The sequence below is a fragment of the Urocitellus parryii genome, chromosome Y (assembly GCF_045843805.1).
Source record: "Urocitellus parryii isolate mUroPar1 chromosome Y, mUroPar1.hap1, whole genome shotgun sequence".
Lineage (NCBI taxonomy): Eukaryota > Metazoa > Chordata > Mammalia > Rodentia > Sciuridae > Urocitellus > Urocitellus parryii.
Genome location: NC_135548.1, coordinates 1,342,231 through 1,348,059, shown reverse-complemented (window position 1 = coordinate 1,348,059; position 5,829 = coordinate 1,342,231). Strand labels below are relative to the sequence as shown.

Below are 5,829 nucleotides of genomic sequence, written 5' to 3'. Positions count from 1 at the left end.
TGGAAATTGTGACGTGTTCTCTTTAGCTTGATTTCATGGGAGGTTTTTTGCATATTTCATCTCACAAGGGAGCAATCTGGATGCTGGGTGGAGAGGGTGAGAGGGTCCCTAGGGCTGAGGACCCAGGATGCTCCTCTGAGCACATCCCTGCATCCTCCAGGGGAAGTTTGATGGCAGGGTGCCTTTTGTCTGGGGTGTCTCTGGGTCACTTCCTCTCCACTGTCAGGAGAGGGTCCCGGGGTCATGACTGTTGGGGCTTCCAGGAGCCTGGGTATCCTGTTGGGAGTCAGAAGCCTGAGCAGTAACCTCCACACAGGGGCCAGGGGCTTAGGATCCTGTCCCCATTGCTCAAGTGAGGAGAAGGACACGTTTCCCGCCACAGGGGTGGCTGAGGTCCTGGCACAGCGCCAGGCTCCCCGAGTTCCTCTCCTGCAGGGATGCTGCTGCTGTAGTTCTGCTTTGGTTTTTATTTCTCTCCTTTGCAAGTGGCACCTTGCATGGTCTCTGTTTCTGGAAATGTTGATATATTTTCCCTTTTTACATGAGATTTGTGTGTATTTTATAGTAGTAAATGATAAAGTATCATAATGACAGAGTAGATTTATGCATTCATGACATTCTAAATTTTTGATAAAGATTGAAAATGTAGGGTGGGGCTGTGGCTCCATGGTGGAGTGCTCGCCTAGCATGCAGGAGCCACTAGGTTTGATTCTCAGCACCGCACAACTATGAAATAAAGACCTTGTGTCCGCCTCAAAAACTAAAAAAATAAATATTTTTTAAAGACTGAATATTTAGTTACATGTTTTGTCTTTTATTTTATCAAATGCTTGCAATTCTCTAAGCTTGTTTTATATACTGAACCAGATTTCTGTATGAATTGCCGTTGTACTTCAACCCCGTGATGTTCAAGGACCAGCTGCACATGGTGTTTCCCAAATCCTATCAGGGGGTTGTTTGGGGTGTTCTTTGTGCCTCTGAGGTTTTGACAGGAGCTCAGGAACTTGTGTAGCTGGAAGAAGCAAAGGATGGAGCTCGGCAGGTGTGTGTCCTCCTGTTCTGCAGTAACAATGAATCGGGGGTGGATAAGGGTGAAGATGGCAGCCACATTTCCTGGGTGCAGACCAGCTCTGCCCCTCCACGGGGGACATCCACTTCACACAAGTGTCTCCGTTTCCTTTCTATAACTTGGGAATAATAATAATAATCCCAGCAGAGCCTGCACAGCACGGATAGAGGTTATGTGAGTCAGTAAACAAGTCCTCACGGTGCTGCTTTAAGCCTGGCTAGGAGCCCACACTGCAGCAGCCCTTGCTGCTTCTGCTGTTGACACCTCTCCTCAGGTGCCATAGAGATGGATGGGACCAATGGCAGCTCCCAGGGCCTCCTTATCCTCCTGGGATTCTCCAATTTCCCCAATGTGAAGAGGGTCCTCTTTGTGGTCCTCCTGGTAGCCCACCTGCTGACCCTGCTGGGCCACACTCCAAAATCCTGGTGTCGCAGCTGGATCCCACCTCCACACGCCCGTGTTCTCCTTACCCCCTTCGTCCTTCCTGGACCTCAGCTTCACCCCCAGCTCCATCCCCAGCTGCTGCACAACCTATGTGTCCACGACAAGACCATCAGCTCTGCAGGGGCACAGTCCAGCTCTTCCTGTTCCTGGGCCTGGTGGAGTGGAGGGACTGCTGCTGAGTGTCACGGCGTATGACAGGTTAGTGGCTATCTGGAAGCCCCTGGCCTACACTGTGATCATGACTTCCAGGCTGTGGTGCAGTCAACTCCTTGGTCATGTGTCAGCGACCCTATGGTTACACTGCTGTGCGCACAAGAAGAAGGATCACTTCCTGTGTGAGATACCTATCCTGATCCCTGTGGCCTGTGTCAGCATGGGGGCTATTGAGGGCACTGTCCTTGTCCTGGATGTGGGCATCATGCTGTTTCCCGTGGTCTTCCTCCTGGTCTCCTGTGGTCACATCGTCAGTGCTGTGCTCAGAATGCAGTCGTCCTCAGGAAGACACAGTCTTCAACACCTGCGGCCCCCTCACCCTGGGCTCCCTGTCCTACGGGAACATCATCCTCAAGTACATGCAGCCAGGAGCCGCTCCTCCCGGGACCAGGGCAAGGTCCTCATGCTCTGCTACAACCCATCACCCCCTCCTGAACCCCTCATCTCCACCCTCAGAAACAGGGAGGTGAGAAGGCTGATGCTGGGGAACAGAAAAGGAAACAAGGAGGGAGGGACCAGGAAGTGATCAGCACCCAGGCTCATGGTCAGCTCCATAAGGGCCACTGCTGACCTCTGAGCCGTGGGGCAGATGAGGTGTCCGCCTGCAGCTCTCAGCACCCTTGCAGGGCTGTCCTCTGGGAGCCTGATTAAGGCCAGCGCTGTGGGTTTTATAACAGCACAGGGCCTGTCCCCCACCCCCGGATGTGCAGCCCTGACCCTGCAGGCTGGTACCAGGGCCACAGGAGTTCCCCGGGTCCTGCTTCTGTAGTTTGCTGAGTTCACAGTGGTGCTCTCAGCGTTTTAACTGCTACTTCCCAGCTCTCTCAGGGCTCTTGGTGTGAACCACTGTGTCTTCCTGGATGGCGTCACAGCTGAGTTCAGCATGGCCGGGTATTTCCCTCCCACATGCTCGCAAGGAAGCATGTTGTCTTTTTCTGCCCTCTGTTAGGAGACAGGTAAATGAATGGTGGGAGCACAGGGTTAAGAGAGTAACTATAAATGTGGACCAGAGGGCAGACCCCACGTGATTCATTTGCCAAAAAGCAATGTCGCTGCAGCCCTGCCTGGAGGAAGTGGACAGGTTCTGTCCCATTCCCCAGCAAACCACCTGTTGTCTGCATGGAAATGCAGGTCGGAATTAGTATGCGTGAGAGGAACCCAAGAGAGTATGAAGGGCCTGACTTTTGTGACCCTTTTGCCAGAGCAGATTCTGAAACATAAAGACAATTCCTCCTAACCATCAAACTTGTAGCAATGGATAGTTAAGAATGCAATTAGCACTGCTCAGCATGGGGCCCTGATGGCTTGGAAATGACCAGGCCACCAGACAGGCCCGAGCCATGGTCTCCAGAAACCCACTCCAAGAGGCCAGAGAGCCTTTGGAAGGTCTGTGGAAGAGATGAAAGTTGATGGAGAGGACCTCAGCCTGTCACCAACACAGCGCCGCCACAGCGCCCTCTGCTTGGTACCCACAGGCATTGGGTGCCCTGAAGGAGGGAAAGAAGGCAGTATAGCGGATGGGCCCCGGGGGCCATCTGCAGACATGTGCTCAAATCCCTCAGTCACAGTTTATGGACAGAGCGAATAATCCAAGAAAGGAAAAGTGTCTCATGGAGGAGCTAGGGAAGCCGCAGCCAAGGAGGTGATCAGGGAGGGACTAAACAAGGGACAGAGAGCAGCAGGCGCCAGCACAAAGCAGCCCAGTGGATGCCTGGATTTGGCCACCCAGGATACAGGGACACAAGGGGCTCAAGCCTCTCTGCTGGCCTCAGCCTTGGCCACTGCAGGAAAGCAGGAATAAGGTAGCTATAAAGGAGGAGGCAGCTCCACTTGCTGGGGGTGTGGAGGGACAGGACAATTCTGGCGAGAATGCCCAGAGCCTCTGCTAATTATTTTCTTAACTGACCAAGGAGGCTTGCAAGCAGCTAGTCAAGACCACAAAAATATGCCCCTTTCCTTCCTGTTGTCGCTTAACAACCTGCTGGAGTAAGTCCCCAAGGTTAAAATCTAATGCCTTATGGCAAGTAGATGTCCCTCACTATGTACCTTCAGGAAATTAAAATATAACTATGTGGTCACTGATACCTGTTCAGGCTGTGGAATGGCCATTTCCAGCTACTTAAGTGCTTTGGGATCATGGCAGCTCCTTTCTCCATCAAAACCGACACTGCTCCAGCCTAGGCAAGCAGAGAGTTCAAGGAATTTTACTCTACATGGCACAGAAATCATGTCACTGGGATCCCCTATAACCCTCAGGTTTAATGCATGGTAGACAGAACACGCAAGGAATTAATGACCATGCTACAAAAACAGGGCAGGGGGAGGGAGGAGGCTCTACCAAATCCCCTCACAATGTCTTGAACAAAATCTTGTTTACTTCAAATTTTCTTTCAACTTCAAAAGTTTCCATGGAAACAGCCACCCACAAACAGTAGGCCCCCTTCACTGTGCCCTGCCATTTACCTATAATCTCCCAGCTAGATCCCAGCACAAGTGCATGATGGCCAGCGTCCCTCCTAAAACTGGGTCCAGGGTTTGTACATGATGACAGAAGCCTCACCCCATCTGGGTGCCTGCAGTGAAACTGCCTGCCAGGTAAATTGGGCTTTGGTCCCTTGGCCACCAAATTAGCGGTGATCAATTGGGAAGGAGCCCTATCTAAGCTCTTCTCTAATAACTCTTTCCTGATTGATCCTGAGGTAGCCGTACAAGGACCACCCGTGCAGGGAACACCAAAACTCCCACATCTGCTCGGCCAAGTGGTTTCTCCGTCGTTGATAATGAGACCTACAACCAGGACCGTCCTCTCTGTTTTGCTCTTGCTAATGAAACTTTTCTAGATCAATATAACAAGTCCTATGCTGGCTGTCTCTCACTGACACTTGGTAGTTAACGCTACCAATGGCCATAGACACCCCCTCATGGCAAGTGCCAGAAACCCTGGCTGCCAACATGCCCAACAACACTCTTTAGAAAGCTCCCCTCTGATAATGACAGCACCCCAAGAAATCCATGTGTGGCAGCCACACCTTATCTCCTTGGAAAGAGAAATTTCTCTTGCGAAGATCAATACCTAGGCACCTGGGTGGGCACAACTCCCTGGAATGTAACCTATGTGCCCAAATACCATGTGGGTTACGAAGTAACTGCTACCTGGGACAATCTGTCATCCACCACTATGCAGGAAATCAATCTCGCATCACACCAATATTGCTGGCCACTAGACCCTTCCAATAGGCATCAGCAGGCTGCATGAATGGGTAGATAAAGGGCCCTAAATCAAACATATGCCTTCATCCCTAAGTATACCCATACCCACTGTGCACAAGCTTGTGTCACGCCTCCCTTGCCATGCTCATAATCACTGCCTCTGATGGTGTAAATATCACTCATGCAGAGATCCCTTGTGCAGTCAATGCATCCTGCTGGCTCCCAACCTGTCTACACCGGCTATGAAGCTAAATGTGCATTGATCCTCAGATGCCCCCCGAAGCCTGGCTTCCAGTGGACCCGTCCAAGGAGTGGAGGAGTCCATGGGACATGCAGAGGAAGCATCCTCTGAGTGAGATCCTGCACCGGACAAGGCGTGATATTGGCCTCATCATTGCTGGGATTGTTGCCCTAGTGGCCGCCATCGCCACCACAGCAACTGCCACTGCTGCGCTCACTCAGAGGATCCACACTGGGCACACTGGAAACGATGTGTCCCCTATGTGGCAGCAGCCTTCGCCTCTCAAAATGACTTAAATAAACTGAACTGAACCACTATTTTCCTCATTCAGCAAGAACCAGACCTCCACCAGGAGCCACGAAGTGTTCTGTTTATGTTGCTAAGGCTCACGGTCACCCTGAATTTCATAGTATTTGCGTCACCCAATACGCTGTATCTGAAAATGGAACCTTGCAGTTCTCCACTTTTTCTCAGTTCATGAAGGGCGCTTGGGATGCTCACTGTGTTACGACTGCATGACGTCACTAAGGCCAGGGTCAAAATCAAGGGGATAAGGAGTCTGTCTCAACAGCCTCCTCTTTCTTCTAGGGATTGGCTGAACATTGGAAAAACCTGAGAGACAAGCTACTAACCCTTTTAACGCTATTACCCT

The 5,829-nt window shown here is 51.3% G+C and overlaps 1 pseudogene; it reads left to right on the top strand.

Moving 5' to 3' along the window:
* Nucleotides 1-243: 243 nt before the first annotated feature.
* Nucleotides 244-5,473, top strand: LOC144251144 (olfactory receptor 2W3-like; annotated as a pseudogene).
* Nucleotides 5,474-5,829: the final 356 nt, after the last annotated feature.